Below are 17,897 nucleotides of genomic sequence, written 5' to 3' on the forward strand. Positions count from 1 at the left end.
TTACTGGACCGGACATCTGCGACTGAGTGTGTGCGCCCACTGCACTATAGGACGCGAATATTGTACGCTTGGAGGCACAGTGACCAGGGGGCTAGGCGGCCAGGGAGAACTTTAACTGGACAGGGCGCCTGCCTCTGAGTGTGTGCGCCCGCTGTAGTACAGGACGCGAATATTGTACTCTTGGATGCACAGTGACCAACGCGCTAGGCGGCCAGTGAGAACTTTAAGTGGACAGGTCGTCTGCGTCTGAGTGTGTGCGCCCGCTGCAGTATAGGACGCGAATATTGTACTCTTGAATGCAAAGGGACGAATGGGCTAGGGGGCCAGTGAGAACATTAAGTGGACAGGTCGTCTGCGTCTGAGTGTGTGCGCCCGCTGCAGTATAGGACGCGAATATTGTACTCTTGGATTCGCAGTGACCAATGGGCCAGGCGGCCAGCGAGAACATTAACTGGACAGGGCATCTGCGACTAAGTGCGTGCGCTTGCTGCAGTATAGGACGCGAATATTGTACTCTTGGATGCACAGTGACCAACGGGCTAGGCTACCAGTGAGAGCTTTATCTGGACAGGGCATCTGCGACTGAGTGAGTGCGACCGCTGCAGTATAGGACCCGAATATTGTACACTTTGATGCACACTGACCAACGGGCTAGGCGGCCAGCGAGAACTTTATCTGGACCGGGCATCTACGACTGAGTGTGTGCGCCCGCTGCATTATAGGACGCGAATATTGTACTCTTGGATGCACAGTGACCAATGGGCTAGGCGGACAGTGAGAACTTTAAGTGGACAGGCGTCTGCGTCTGAGTGTGTGCGCCCGCTGCAGAATAGCCCGCGAATATTGTGCTCTTGAATGCAAAGGGACCAATGGGCTAGGCGTCCAGTGAGAACTTTACTGGACCGGACATCTGCGACTGAGTGTGTGCGCCCGCTGCACTATAGGACGCGAATATTGTACTCTTGGATGCAAAGTGCCCAACGGGCTAGGCGGATAGTGAGATCTTTAATTGGACAAGGCATCTGCGATAGAGTGTGTGCGCCCGCTGCAGTATAGGACGCGAATATTGTACTCTTGGATGAAAAGTGACCAACGGGCTAGGCGGCCAGGGAGCACTTTACTGGACCGTACATCTGCGACTGAGTGTGTGCGCCCGCCGCAGTATCGGACGCGAATATTGTACTCTTGCATGCAAAGTGACCAACGGGCTAGGCGACCAGCGAGAACTTTAACTGGACAGGGCATCTGCGACTGAGTGTGTGCGCCCGCTGCAGTACAGGACGCGAATATTGTACTCTTGGATCCACAGTGACCAACGGGCTAGGCGGCCAGTGAGAACTTTAATTGGACAGGGCATCTGCGACTGAGTGTGTGCGCCTGCTTGAGTACAGGACGCGAATATTGTACTCTTGGATCCACAGTGACCCACGGGCTAGGCGGCCAGTGAGAACTTTAACTGGACAGGGCATCTGCGTCTGAGTGTGTGCGCCCGCTGCAGTATAGGACATGAATATTGTACTCTTGCATGCCAATGGGCTAGGTGGCCAGTGAGAACTATAACTGGACAGGGCGCCTGCGTCTGAGCGTGTGCGCCCGCTGCAGTATAGGACGAGAATATTGTACTCTTGGATCCACAGTGACCAACGGGCTAGGCGGCCAGCGAGATCTTTAACTGGACAGGGCATCTGCGACTGAGTGTGGGCGCCTGCTGCAGTATAGGACGAGAATATTGTACTCTTGGATCCACAGTGACCAATGGGCCAGGCGGCCAGCGAGAACTTTAAATGGACAGGGCGTCTGCGACTGTGTGTGTGTACCCGCTGCAGTATAGGACGCGAATATTGTACTCTTGAAAGCAAAGGGACCAATGGGCTAGGCGGCCAGTGAGAACTTTACTTGACCGGACATCTGCGACTAAGTGTGTGCGCCCGCTGCAGTATAGGACGCGAATATTGTACTCTTGGATCCACAGTGACCAATGGGCTAGGCGGTCAGTGAGAACTTTATTTGGACAGGGCATCTGCGACTGAGTGTGTGCGCCTGCTTGAGTATAGGAGGAGAATATTTTACTCTTGGATCCACAGTAACCAACGGGCTAGGCGGCCAGTGAGGATTTTAACTGGAAAGGGCGTCTGCGTCTGAGTGTGTGCGCCTGCTGCAGTATAGGACGCGAATATTGTACTCTTGGATGCAAAGGGACCAATGGGCTAGGCGGCCAGTGAGAACTTTACTGGACCGGACATCTGCGACTGAGTGTGTGCGCCCACTGCACTATAGGACGCGAATATTGTACGCTTGGAGGCACAGTGACCAGGGGGCTAGGCGGCCAGGGAGAACTTTAACTGGACAGGGCGCCTGCCTCTGAGTGTGTGCGCCCGCTGTAGTACAGGACGCGAATATTATACTCTTGGATGCACAGTGACCAACGGGCTAGGGGGCCAGTGAGAACTTTAATTGGACAGGGCATTTGCGACTGAGTGTGTGCGCCCGCTGCAGTATAGGACGCGAATATTGTACTCTTGGATGCACAGTGACCAACAGGCTAGGGGGCCAGTGAGAACTTTAACTGGACAGAGCATCTGCGACTGAGTGTGTGCGCCCACTGCACTATAGGACGCGAATATTGTACTCTTGGATGCAAATTGCCCAATGGGCTAGGCAGCCAGTGAGAACTATAACTGGACAGGGCGTCTGCGTCTAAGTGTGTGCGCCCGCTTCAGTATAGGACGAGAATATTGTACTCTTGGATCCACCGTGACCAACGGGCTAGGCGGCCAGTGAGAACTTTAACAGGACAGGGCGTCTGCCTCTGAGTGTGTGCGCCCGCTGCAGTACAGGACGCGAATATTGTACTCTTGGATCCGCAGTTACCATCGGGCTAGGCGGCTAGTGAGACCATTAATTGGACAGGGCATCTGCGACTGAGTGTGTGCGCCTGCTGCAGTATAGGACGAGAATATTGTACTCTTGGAGGCACAGTCACCAACGGGCTAGGCGACCAGGGAGAACTTAACTGGACAAGGCGTCTGCGTCTGAGAGTGTGCGCCCGCTGCAGTACAGTACGCGAATATTGTACTCTTGGATCCACAGTGACCAACGGGCTAGGCGGCTAGTGAGAACTTTAATTGGACACGGCATCTGCGACTGAGTGTGTGCGCCTGCTGCAGTAAAGGACGAGAATATTGTACTCTTGGATGCACAGTGACCAACGGGCAAGGGGGCCAGTGAGAACTTTAACTGGACAGGGCATCTGCGACTGAGTGTGTGCGCCTGCTGCAGTATAGGACGAGAATATTGTACTCTTGGATCCACAGTGACCAACGGGCTAGGCGGCCGGCGAGAACTTTAACTGGACAGGGCGTCTGCGTCTGAGTGAGTGCGCCCGCTGCAGTAAAGGACGTGAATATTGTACTTTTGGATCCACAGTGACCAACGGGCTAGGCGGCCAGTGAGAACTTTAATTGGGCAGGGCATCTGCGACTGAGTGTGTGCGCCTGCTTGAATATAGGACGAGAATATTGTTCTCTTGGATCCACAGTGACCAACGGGCTAGGCGGCTAGGGAGAACTTTAATTGCACAGGGCATCTGCGACTGAGTGTGTGCGCCCGCTGCACTATAGGACGCGAATATTGTACTCTTGGATGCAAAGTGCCCAATGGGCTAGGCAGCCAGTGAGAACCTTATTTTACAAGGTGTCTGCGACTTAGTGTGTGCGCCCGCTGCAGTATAGGCCGCGAATATTGTACTCTTGGATGCACAGTGACCAACGGGCTAGGCGGCCAGTGAGCACTTTAAGTGGACAGGTCGTCTGCGTGTGAGTGTGTGCGCCCGCTGCAGTATAGGACGCCAATATTGTACTCTAGAATGCAAAGGGACCAATGGGCTAGGCGGCCAGTGAGAACTTTACTGGACCGTACGTCTGCGACTGATTGTGTGCGCCCGCTGCAGTATAGGACGCGAATATTGTACTCTTGGATGCAAAGTGACCAACGGGCTAGGCGGCCAGGGAGAACTTTAACTGGACAGGGCATCTGCGACTGTGTGTGTGCGCCCGCTGCAGTATAGGACACGAATATTGTAGTCTTGGATGCACAGTGACCAACGGGCTAGGCGGACAGTGAGAACTTTAAGTGGACAGGTCGTCTGCGTCTGAGTGTGTGCGCCCGCTGCAGTATTGGACGCGAATATTAAACTCTTGAATGCAAAGGGACCAATGGGCTAGGCGGCCAGTGAGAACTTTACTGGACCGGACATCTGTGACTGAGTGTGTGCGCCCGCTGCACTATAGGACGCGAATATTGTACTCTTGGATGCAAAGTGCCCAACGGGCTAGGCGGCTAGTGAGAACTTTAATGGGACAAGGCATCTGCGACTGAGTGTTTGCGCCCACTGCAGTATAGGACGCGAATATTGTGCTCTTGGATGCAAAGTGACCAACGGGCTAGGCGGCCAGGGAGAACTTTAACTGGACAGAGCATCTGCGACTGAGTGTGTGCGCCCGCTGCACTATAGGACGCGAATATTGTACTCATGGATGCACAGTGACCAACGGGCTAGGCGGCCAGTGAGAACATTAAGTGGACTGGGCATCTGCGACCGAGTGTGTGCGCCTGCTTGAGTATAGGACGCAAATATTGTACTCTTGGAGGCACACTCACCAACGGGCTAGGTGGCCAGTGAAAACGTTAACAGGACAGGGAGTCTGCGTCTAAGTGTGTGTGCCCGCTGCAGTGTAGGACGCGAATATTGTACTCTTGGATGCCAGTGGGCTAGGCGGCCAGTGAGAACTATAACTGGACAGGGCGTCTGCGTCTGAGTGTGTGCGCCCGCTGCAGTATAGGACGAGAATATTGTACTCTTGGATCCACAGTGACCAACGGGCTAGGCGGCCAGCGAGAACTTTAACTGGACAGGGCGTCTGCGTCTGAGTGAGTGCGCCCGCTGCAGTATAGGACGCGAATATTGTACTCTTGGATCCACAGTGACCAACGGGCTATGCGGCCAGTGACAACTTTAATTGGACAGGGCATCTGCGACTGAGTGTGTGCGCCTGCTTGAGTATAGGACGAGAATATTGTACTCTTGGATCCACAGTAACCAACGGGCTAGGCGGCAAGCGAGAACTTTAACTGGACAGGGCGTCTGCGTCTGAGTGTGTGCGCCCGCTGCAGTATAGGACGCGAATATGGTACTCGTCGATGCACAGTGACCAACAGGCTAGGGGGCCAGTGAGAACTTTAACTGGACAGGGCATCTGCGACTGAGTGTGTGCGCCCGCTGCAGTATAGGACGAGAATATTGTACTCTTGGATCCACAGTGACCAACGGGCTAGGCGGCCAGCGCGAACTTTAACTGGACAGGGCATCTGCGACTGAGTGTGTGCGCCCGCTGCATTATAGGACGCGAATATTGTACTCTTGGATGCAAAGTGCCCAATGGGCTAGGCAGCCAGTGAGAACTTTATTTTACAAGGTGTCTGCGACTGAGTGTGTGCGCCCGCTACAGTGTAGGACGCGAATATTGTACTCTTGGATGCAAAGTGACCAACGGGCTAGGCGGCCAGGGAGAACTTTAACTGGACAGGGCATCTGCGACTGAGTGTGTGCGCCCGCTGCACTATAGGACGAGAATATTGTACTCTTGGATCCACAGTGACCAACGGGCTAGGCGGCCAGGGAGAACTTTTACTGGACAGGGCATCTGCGACTGAGTGAGTGCTCCCGCTGCAGTATAGGACGCGAATATTGTACTCTTGGATGCAAAGGGACCAATGGGCTAGGCGGCCAGTGAGAACTTTATCTGGACAGGGCATCTGCGACTGAGTGAGTGCGCCCGCTGCAGTATACGACCCGAATATTGTACACTTCGATGCACACTGACCAACGGGCTAGGCGGCCAGTGAGAACTTTATCTGGACAGGGCATCTGCGACTGAGTGTGTGCGCCCGCTGCAGTATAGGGACGCGAATATTGTACTCTTGGATGCACAGTGACCAACGGGCTAGTCGGCCAGTGAGAACTTTAAGTGGACAGGTCGTCTGCGTCTGAGTGTGTGCGCTCGCTACTGTATACGACCCGAATATTGTACACTTGGATGCACACTGACCCAGGGGCTGGGCGGCCAGTGAGAACTTTATCTGGACAGGGCATCTGCGACTGAGTGTGTGCGCCCGGTGCAGTATAGGACGCGAATATTGTACTCTTGGATGCACAGTGACCAACGGGCTAGGCGGCCAGTGAGAACTTTAAGTGGACAGGTCGTCTGCGTCTGAGTGTGTGCGCCCGCTGCAGTATAGCACGCGAATATTGTACTCTTGGATCCACAGTGACCAATGGGCCAGGCGGCCAGCGAGAACTTTAACTGGACAGGGCGTCTGCGTCTGAGTGTGTGCGCCCGCTGCAGTATAGGTCGCGAATATTGTACTCTTGGATGCACCGTGAGCAAAGGGCTAGGCGGCCAGTGAGAATTTTATCTGGACAGGTCATCTGCGACTGAGTGCGTGCGCCCGCTGCAGTACAGGACGCGAATATTGTACTCTTGGATCCACGGTAACCCATGGGCTAGGTGACCAGCGAGAACATTAACTGGACAGGGCGCTGCGTCTGAGTGTGTGCGCCCGCTGCAGTGTAGGACGCGAATATTGTACCCTTGGATGCGCAGAGACCAACGGGCTAGGGGGCCAGTGAGAACTTTAACTGGACAGGGCATCTGCGACTGATTGTGTGCGCCCGCTGCAGTATAGGACGCGAATATTGTACTTTTGGAGGCACAGTCACCAACGGGCTAGGCGGCCAGTGAGAACGTTAACAGGACAGGGCGTCTGCGTCTGAGTGTGTGCGCCCGCTGCAGTATAGGACACGAATATTGTACTCTTGGATGCCAATGGGCTAGGTGGCCAGTGAGAACTATAACTGGACAGGGCGTCTGCGTCTGAGTGTGTGCGCCCGCTGCACTATAGGACGAGAATATTGTACTCTTGGATCCACAGTGACCACCGGGCTAGGCGCCCAGCGAGATCTTTAACTGGACAGGGCATCTGCGACTGAGTGTGTGTGCCTGCAGCAGTATAGGACGCGAATATTGTACTCTTCGATGCACAGTGACCAATGGGCTAGGGGGCCAGTGAGAACTCTAACTGGACAGGGCATCTGCGACTGTGTGTGTGTGCCCGCTGCAGTATAGGACGCGAATATTGTACTCTTGAATGCAAAGGGACCAATGGGATAGGCGGCCAGTGAGAACTTTACTTGATCGGACATCTGCGACTGAGTGTGTGCGCTCGCTGCAGTATAGGAGGCGAATATTGTACTCTTGGATCCACAGTGACCAATGGGCTAGGCGGTCAGTGAGAACTTAATTTGGACAGGGCATCTGCGACTGAGTGTGTGCGCCTGCTTGAGTATAGGACGAGAATATTTTACTCTTGGATCCACAGTAACCAACGGGCTAGGCGGCCAGTGAGGACTTTACCTGGACAAGGCGTCTGCGTCTGAGTGTGTGCGCCCGCTGCAGTATAGGACGCGAATATTGTACTCTTGGATGCAAAGGGACCAATGGGCTAGGCGGCCAGTGAGAACATTACTGGACCGGACTTCTGCGACTGAGTGTGTGCGCCCACTGCACTATAGGACGCGAATATTGTACGCTTAGAGGCACAGTGACCAGGGGGCTAGGCGGCCAGGGAGAACTTTAACTGGACAGGGCGCCTGCCTCTGAGTGTGTGCGCCCGCTGCAGTACAGGACGCGAATATTGTACTCTTGGATGCGCAGAGACCAACGGGCTAGGCGGCGAGGGAGAACTTTAATTGGACAGGGCATTTGCGACTGAGTGTGTGCGCCCGCTGCAGTATAGGACGCGAATATTGTACTCTTGGATGCACAGTGACCAACGCGCTAGGCGGCCAGTGAGAACTTTAAGTGGACAGGTCGTCTGCGTCTGAGTGTGTGCGCCCGCTGCAGTATAGGACGCGAATATTGTACTCTTGAATGCAAAGGGACCAATGGGCTAGGGGGCCAGTGAGAACATTAAGTGGACAGGTCGTCTGCGTCTGAGTGTGTGCGCCCGCTGCAGTATAGGACGCGAATATTGTACTCTTGGATGCACAGTGACCAACGGGCTAGGCGGCCAGTGAGAGCTTTATCTGGACAGGGCATCTGCGACTGAGTGAGTGCGCCCGCTGCAGTATAGGACCCGAATATTGTACACTATGATGCACACTGACCAACGGGCTAGGCGGCCAGCGAGAACTTTATCTGGACCGGGCATCTACGACTGAGTGTGTGCGCCCGCTGCATTATAGGACGCGAATATTGTACTCTTGGATGCACAGTGACCAATGGGCTAGGCGGACAGTGAGAACTTTAAGTGGACAGGCGTCTGCGTCTGAGTGTGTGCGCCCGCTGCAGAATAGCCCGCGAATATTGTACTCTTGAATGCAAAGGGACCAATGGGCTAGGCGTCCAGTGAGAACTTTACTGGACCGGACATCTGCGACTGAGTCTGTGCGCCCGCTGCACTATAGGACGCGAATATTGTACTCTCGGATGCAAAGTGCCCAACGGGCTAGGCGGATAGTGAGAACTTTAATTGGACAAGGCGTCTGCGATAGAGTGTGTGCGCCCGCTGCAGTATAGGACGCGAATATTGTACTCTTGGATGAAAAGTGACCAACGGGCTAGGCGGCCAGGGAGCACTTTACTGGACCGTACATGTGCGACTGAGTGTATGCGCCCGCTGCAGTATCGGACGCGAATATTGTACTCTTGCATGCAAAGTGACCAACGGGCTAGGCGACCAGCGAGAACTTTAACTGGACAGGGCATCTGCGACTGAGTGTGTGCGCCCGCTGCAGTACAGGACGCGAATATTGTACTCTTGGATCCACAGTGACCAACGGGCTAGGCGGCCAGTGAGAACTTCAATTGGACAGGGCATCTGCGACTGAGTGAGTGTGCCTGCTTGAGTACAGGACGCGAATATTGTACTCTTGGATCCACAGTGACCCACGGGCTAGGCGGCCAGTGAGAACTTTAACTGGACAGGGCATCTGCGACTAAGTGTGTGCGCCCGCTGCAGTAGAGGACGAGAATATTGTACTTTTCGAGGCACAGTCACCAACGGGCTAGGCGGCCAGTGAGAACGTTAACAGGATAGGGCGTCTGCGTCTGAGTGTGTGCGCCGCTGCAGTATAGGACATGAATATTGTACTCTTGCAAGCCAATGGGCTAGGTGGCCAGTGAGAACTATAACTGGACAGGGCGTCTGCGTCTGAGCGTGTGCGCCCGCTGCAGTATAGGACGAGAATATTGTACTCTTGGATGCACAGTGACCAACGGGCTAGGGGGCCAGCGAGATCTTTAACTGGACAGGGCATCTGCGACTGAGTGTGTGTGCCTGCTGCAGTATAGGACGCGAATATTGTACTCTTCGATGCACAGTGACCAATGGGCTAGGGGGCCAGTGAGAACTCTAACTGGACAGGGCATCTGCGACTGTGTGTGTGTGCCCGCTGCAGTATAGGACGCGAATATTGTACTCTTGAATGCAAAAGGACCAATGGGATAGGCGGCCAGTGAGAACTTTACTTGATCGGACATCTGCGACTGAGTGTGTGCGCCCGCTGCAGTATAGGAGGCGAATATTGTACTCTTGGATCCACAGTGACCAATGGGCTAGGCGGTCAGTGAGAACTTTATTTGGACAGGGCATCTGCGACTGAGTGTGTGCGCCTGCTTGAGTATAGGACGAGAATATTTTACTCTTGGATCCACAGTAACCAACGGGCTAGGCGGCCAGTGAGGACTTTACCTGGACAAGGCGTCTGCGTCTGAGTGTGTGCGCCCGCTGCAGTATAGGACGCGAATATTGTACTCTTGGATGCAAAGGGACCAATGGGCTAGGCGGCCAGTGAGAACATTACTGGACCGGACATCTGCGACTGAGTGTGTGCGCCCACTGCACTATAGGACGCGAACATTGTACTCTTGGATCCACAGTGACCAATGCGCCAGGCGGCCAGCGAGAACTTTAACTGGACAGGGCGTCTCGTCTGAGTGTGTGCGCCCGCTGCAGTATAGGACGCGAATATTGTAATCTTGGATGCACAGTGACCAACAGGTTAGGGGGCCAAGGAGAACTTTAACTGGACAGGGCATCTGCGACTGAGTGTGTGCGCCCGCTGCATTATAGGACGCGAATATTGTACTCTTGGATGCACAGTGACCAACGGGCTAGGCGGCTAGGGAGAACATTAATTGGACAGGGCATCTGCGACTGAGTGTGTGCGCCCGCTGCAGTATAGGACACGAATATTGTACACTTGGATTCACAGTGACCAAAGGGCTAGGCGGCCAGTGAGCACTTTGATTGGACAATGTGTCTGCGACTGAGTGTGTGCGCCCGCTGCAGTGTAGGACGCGAATATTGTACTCTTGGATCCACAGTGACCAATGGGCCAGGCGGCCAGCGAGAACTTTAACTGGACAGGGCGTCTCGTCTGAGTGTGTGCGCCCGCTGCAGTATAGGGCGCGAATATTGTAATCTTGGATGCACAGTGACCAACAGGTTAGGGGGCCAATGAGAACTTTAACTGGACAGGGCATCTGCGACTGAGTGTGTGCGCCCGCTGCAGTATAGGACGCGAATATTGTACTCTTGGATGCACAGTGACCAACGTGCTAGGGGGCCAGTGAGAACTTTAACTGGACAGGGCATCTGCGACTGAGTGTGTGCGCCCGCTGCAGTATAGGACGCAAATATTGTACTCTTGGAGGCACACTCACCAACGGGCTAGGTGGCCAGTGAGAACGTTAACAGGACTGGGCGTCTGCGTCTAAGTGTGTGCGCCCGCTGCAGTGTAGGACGCGAATATTGTACTCTTGGATGCCAATGGGCTAGGTGGCCAGTAAGAACTATAACTGGACAGGGCGTCTGCGTCTGAGTGTGTGCGCCCGCTGCAGTATAGGACGAGAATATTGTACTCTTGGATCCACAGTGACCAACGGGCTAGGCGGCCAGTGAGATCTTTAACTGGACAGGGCATCTGCGACTGAGTGTGTGCGCCTGCCGCAGTATAGGACGCGAATATTGTACTCTTGGATCCACAGTGACCAATGGGCTAGGCGGCTAGGGATAACTTTAATTGGACAGGGCATCTGCGACTGAGTGTGTGCGCCCGCTGCAGTATAGGACACGAATATTGTACACTTGGATTCACAGTGACCAAAGGGCTAGGCGGCCAGTGAGCACTTTAAATGGACAGGTCGTCTGCGTCTCAGTGTGTGCGCCCGCTGTAGTATAGGACGCGAATATTGTACCCTTGAATGCAAAGGGACCAGTGGGCTAGGCGGCCAGTGAGAACTTTACTGGACCGTGCAACTGCGACTGAGTGTGTGTGCCCGCTGCAGTATAGGACGCGAATATTGTACCCTTGGATGCAAATTGACCAACGGGCTAAGCGGCCAGGGAGAACTTTAACTGGACAGGGCATCTGCGACTCATTGTGTGCGCCCGCTGCAGTACAGGACGCGAATATTGTACTCTTGGATCCACAGTGACCAACGGGCTAGGTGGCCAGTGAGAACATTAATTGGACAGGGCACCTGCGACTGAGTGTGCGCGCCTGCTTGAGTATAGGACGAGAATATTGTACTCTTGGATCCACAGTAACCAACGGGCTAGGCGGCTAGGGAGAACTTTAATTGGACAGGGCATCTGCGACTGAGTGTGTGCGCCCGCTGCAGTACAGGACGCGAATATTGTACTCTTGGATCCACAGTGACCAATGGGCTAGGCGGCTAGGGAGAACTTTAATTGGACAGGGCATATGCGACTGAGTGTGTGTGCCCGCTGCACTATAGGATGCGAATATTGTACTCTTGGATGCAAAGTGCCCAATCGGCTAGGCAGCCAGTGAGAACTTTGATTGGACAAGGTGTCTGCGACTGAGTATGTGCGCCCGCTGCAGTGTAGGACGCGAATATTGTACTCTTGGATCCACAGTGACCAATGGGCCAGGCGGCCAGCGAGAACTTTAACTGGACAGGGCATCTCGTCTGAGTGTGTGCGCCCGCTGCAGTATAGGGCGCGAATATTGTAATCTTGGATGCCCAGTGACCAACAGGTTAGGGGGCCAATGAGAACTTTAACTGGACAGGGCATCTGCGACTGAGTGTGTGCGCCCGCTGCAGTATAGGACGCGAATATTGTACTCTTGGATGCACAGTGACCAACGGGCTAGGGGGCCAGTGAGAACGTTAACAGGACAGGGCGTCTGCGTCTAAGTGTGTGCGCCCGCTGCAGTGTAGGACGCGAATATTGTACTCTTGGATGCCAATGGGCTAGGTGGCCAGTAAGAACTATAACTGGACAGGGCGTCTGCGTCTGAGTGTGTGCGCCCGCTGCAGTATAGGACGAGAATATTGTACTCTTAGATCCACAGTGACCAACGGGCTAGGCGGTCAGTGAGATCTTTAACTGGACAGGGCATCTGCGACTGAGTGTGTGCGCCTGCCGCAGTATAGGACGCGAATATTGTACTCTTGGATCCACAGTGACCAATGGGCTAGGCGGCTAGGGAGAACTTTAATTGGACAGGGCATCTGCGACTGAGTGTGTGCGCCCGCTGCAGTATAGGACACGAATATTGTACTCTTGGATCCACAGTCACCAACGGGCTTGGCGGCCAGTGAGAACTTTAATTGGACAGGGCACCTGCGACTGAGTGTGTGTGCCCGCTGCACTATAGGACGCGAATATTGTACTCTTGGATGCAAAGTGCCCAATGGCCTAGGCAGTCAGTGAGAACTTTGGTTGGACAAGGTGTCTGCGACTGAGAGTGTGCGCCCGCTGCAGTGTAGGACGCGAATATTGTACTCTTGGATGCAAAGTGACCAACGGGCTAGGCGGCCAGTAAGAACTTTAATTGGACAGGTCGTCTGCGTCTTAGTGTGTGCGCCCGCTGCAGTATAGGACGCGAATATTAAACTCTTGAATGCAAAGGGACCAATGGGCTAGGCGGCCAGTGAAACATTTACTGGACCGGACATCTGCGACTGAGTGTGTGCGCCCGCTGCACTATAGGACGCGAATATTGTACTCATGGATGCACAGTGACCAACGGGCTAGGCAGCCAGTGAGAACATTAAGTGGACAGTTCGTCTGCGTCTTAGTGTGTGCGCCAGCTGCAGTATAGGACGCGAATATTGTACTCTTGGATCCACAGTGACCAATGGGCCAGGCGGCTAGCGAGAACTTTAACTGGACAGGGCATCTGCGTCTGAGTGTGTGCGCCCGCTGCAGTATAGGACGCGAATATTGTAATCTTGGATGCACAGTGACCAACAGGTTAGGGGGCCAATGAGAACTTTAACTGGACAGGGCATCTGCGACTGAGTGTGTGCGCCTGCTTGAGTATAGGACGCAAATATTGTACTCTTGGAGGCACACCCACCAACGGGCTAGGTGGCCAGTGAGAACGTTAACAGGACAGGGCGTCTGCGTCTAAGTGTGTGCGCCCGCTGCAGTGTAGGACGCGAATATTGTACTCTTGGATGCCAATGGGCTAGGTGGCCAGTGAGAACTATAACTGGACAGGGCGTCTGCGTCTGAGTGTGTGCGCCCGCTGCAGTATAGGACGAGAATATTGTACTCTTGGATCCACAGTGACCAACGGGCTAAGCGGCCAGTGAGATCTTTAACTGGACAGGGCATCTGCGACTCAGTGTATGCGCCCGCTGCAGTATAGGACACGAATATTGTACTCTTGGATTCACAGTGACCAAAGGGCTAGGCGGCCAGTGAGCACTTTAAGTGGACAGGTCGTCTGCGTCTCAGTGTGTGCGCCCGCTGTAGTATAGGACGCGAATATTGTACCCTTGAATGCAAAGGGACCAGTGGGCTTGGCGGCCAGTGAGAACTTTACTGGACCGTACAACTGCGACTGAGTGTGTGTGCCCACTGCAGTATAGGACGCGAATATTGTACTCTTGGATGCAAATTGACCAACGGGCTAGGCGGCCAGGGAGAACTTTAACTGGACAGAGCATCTGCGACTCAGTGTGTGCGCCCGCTGCAGTACAGGACGCGAATATTGTACTCTTGGATCCACAGTGACCAACGGGCTAGGCGGCCAGTGAGAACTTTAATTGGACAGGGCACCTGCGACTGAGTGTGCGCGCCTGCTTGAGTATAGGACGAGAATATTGTACTCTTGGATCCACAGTAACCAACGGGCTAGGCGGCTAGGGAGAACTTTAATTGGACAGAGCATCTGCGACTGAGTGTGTGCGCCCGCTGCAGTACAGGACGCGAATATTGTACTCTTGGATCCACAGTGACCAATGGGCTAGGCGGCTAGGGAGAACTTTTATTGGACAGGGCAAATGCGACTGAGTGTGTGTGCCCGCTGCACTATAGGACGCGAATATTGTACTCTTGGATGCAAAGTGCCCAATCGGCTAGGCAGCCAGTGAGAACTTTGATTGGACAATGTGTCTGCGACTGAGTGTGTGCGCCCGCTGCAGTGTAGGACGCGAATATTGTACTCTTGGATCCACAGTGACCAATGGGCCAGGCGGCCAGCGAGAACTTTAACTGGACAGGGCGTCTCGTCTGAGTGTGTGCGCCCGCTGCAGTATAGGACGCGAATATTGTAATCTTGGATGCACAGTGACCAACAGGTTAGGGGGCCAATGAGAACTTTAACTGGACAGGGCATCTGCGACTGAGTGTGTGCGCCCGCTGCAGTATAGGACGCGAATATTGTACTCTTGGATGCACAGTGACCAACGGGCTAGGGGGCCAGTGAGAACGTTAACAGGACAGGGCGTCTGCGTCTAAGTGTGTGCGCCCGCTGCAGTGTAGGACGCGAATATTGTACTCTTGGATGCCAATGGGCTAGGTGGCCAGTAAGAACTATAACTGGACAGGGCGTCTGCGTCTGAGTGTGTGCGCCCGCTGCAGTATAGGACGAGAATATTGTACTCTTAGATCCACAGTGACCAACGGGCTAGGCGGCCAGTGAGATCTTTAACTGGACAGGGCATCTGCGACTGAGTGTGTGCGCCTGCCGCAGTATAGGACGCGAATATTGTACTCTTGGATCCACAGTGACCAATGGGCTAGGCGGCTAGGGAGAACTTTAATTGGACAGGGCATCTGCGACTGAGTGTGTGCGCCCGCTGCAGTATAGGACACGAATATTGTACTCTTGGATCCACAGTCACCAACGGGCTTGGCGGCCAGTGAGAACTTTAATTGGACAGGGCACCTGCGACTGAGTGTGTGTGCCCGCTGCACTATAGGACGCGAATATTGTACTCTTGGATGCAAAGTGCCCAATGGCCTAGGCAGTCAGTGAGAACTTTGGTTGGACAAGGTGTCTGCGACTGAGAGTGTGCGCCCGCTGCAGTGTAGGACGCGAATATTGTACTCTTGGATGCAAAGTGACCAACGGGCTAGGCGGCCAGTAAGAACTTTAATTGGACAGGTCGTCTGCGTCTTAGTGTGTGCGCCCGCTGCAGTATAGGACGCGAATATTAAACTCTTGAATGCAAAGGGACCAATGGGCTAGGCGGCCAGTGAAACATTTACTGGACCGGACATCTGCGACTGAGTGTGTGCGCCCGCTGCACTATAGGACGCGAATATTGTACTCATGGATGCACAGTGACCAACGGGCTAGGCAGCCAGTGAGAACATTAAGTGGACAGTTCGTCTGCGTCTGAGTGTGTGCGCCAGCTGCAGTATAGGACGCGAATATTGTACTCTTGGATCCACAGTGACCAATGGGCCAGGCGGCTAGCGAGAACTTTAACTGGACAGGGCATCTGCGTCTGAGTGTGTGCGCCCGCTGCAGTATAGGACGCGAATATTGTAATCTTGGATGCACAGTGACCAACAGGTTAGGGGGCCAATGAGAACTTTAACTGGACAGGGCATCTGCGACTGAGTGTGTGCGCCTGCTTGAGTATAGGACGCAAATATTGTACTCTTGGAGGCACACCCACCAACGGGCTAGGTGGCCAGTGAGAACGTTAACAGGACAGGGCGTCTGCGTCTAAGTGTGTGCGCCCGCTGCAGTGTAGGACGCGAATATTGTACTCTTGGATGCCAATGGGCTAGGTGGCCAGTGAGAACTATAACTGGACAGGGCGTCTGCGTCTGAGTGTGTGCGCCCGCTGCAGTATAGGACGAGAATATTGTACTCTTGGATCCACAGTGACCAACGGGCTAAGCGGCCAGTGAGATCTTTAACTGGACAGGGCATCTGCGACTCAGTGTGTGCGCCCGCTGCAGTATAGGACACGAATATTGTACTCTTGGATTCACAGTGACCAAAGGGCTAGGCGGCCAGTGAGCACTTTAGGTGGACAGGTCGTCTGCGTCTCAGTGTGTGCGCCCGCTGTAGTATAGGACGCGAATATTGTACCCTTGAATGCAAAGGGACCAGTGGGCTTGGCGGCCAGTGAGAACTTTACTGGACCGTACAACTGCGACTGAGTGTGTGTGCCCACTGCAGTATAGGACGCGAATATTGTACTCTTGGATGCAAATTGACCAACGGGCTAGGCGGCCAGGGAGAACTTTAACTGGACAGGGCATCTGCGACTCAGTGTGTGCGCCCGCTACAGTACAGGACGCGAATATTGTACTCTTGGATCCACAGTGACCAACGGGCTAGGCGGCCAGTGAGAACTTTAATTGGACAGGGCACCTGCGACTGAGTGTGTGCGCCTGCTTGAGTATTGGACGAGAATATTGTACTCTTGGATCCACAGTAACCAACGGGCTAGGCGGCTAGGGAGAACTTTAATTGGACAGAGCATCTGCGACTGAGTGTGTGCGCCCGCTGCAGTACAGGACGCGAATATTGTACTCTTGGATCCACAGTGACCAATGGGCTAGGCGGCTAGGGAGAACTATTATTGGACAGGGCATATGCGACTGAGTGTGTGTGCCCGCTGCACTATAGGACGCGAATATTGTACTCTTGGATGCAAAGTGCCCAATCGGCTAGGCAGCCAGTGAGAACTTTGATTGGACAATGTGTCTGCGACTGAGTGTGTGCGCCCGCTGCAGTGTAGGACGCGAATAGTGTACTCTTGGATCCACAGTGACCAATGGGCCAGGCGGCCAGCGAGAACTTTAACTGGACAGGGCGTCTCGTCTGAGTGTGTGCGCCCGCTGCAGTATAGGGCGCGAATATTGTAATCTTGGATGCACAGTGACCAACAGGTTAGGGGGCCAATGAGAACTTTAACTGGACAGGGCATCTGCGACTGAGTGTGTGCGCCCGCTGCAGTATAGGACGCGAATATTGTACTCTTGGATGCACAGTGACCAACGGGCTAGGGGGCCAGTGAGAACTTTAACTGGACAGGGCATCTGCGACTGAGTGTGTGCGCCCGCTGCAGTATAGGACGCAAATATTGTACTCTTGGAGGCACACTCACCAACGGGCTAGGTGGCCAGTGAGAACGTTAACAGGACAGGGCGTCTGCGTCTAAGTGTGTGCGCCCGCTGCAGTGTAGGACGCGAATATTGTACTCTTGGATGCCAATGGGCTAGGTGGCCAGTAAGAACTATAACTGGACAGGGCGTCTGCGTCTGAGTGTGTGCGCCCGCTGCAGTATAGGACGAGAATATTGTACTCTTGGATCCACAGTGACCAACGGGCTAGGCGGCCAGTGAGATCTTTAACTGGACAGGGCATCTGCGACTGAGTGTGTGCGCCTGCCGCAGTATAGGACGCGAATATTGTACTCTTGGATCCACAGTGACCAATGGGCTAGGCGGCTAGGGAGAACTTTAATTGGACAGGGCATCTGCGACTGAGTGTGTGCGCCCGCTGCAGTATAGGACACGAATATTGTACTCTTGGATCCACAGTCACC

Source organism: Dermacentor andersoni, unplaced genomic scaffold (genome assembly GCF_023375885.2).
Source record: "Dermacentor andersoni unplaced genomic scaffold, qqDerAnde1_hic_scaffold ctg00000039.1, whole genome shotgun sequence".
Lineage (NCBI taxonomy): Eukaryota > Metazoa > Arthropoda > Arachnida > Ixodida > Ixodidae > Dermacentor > Dermacentor andersoni.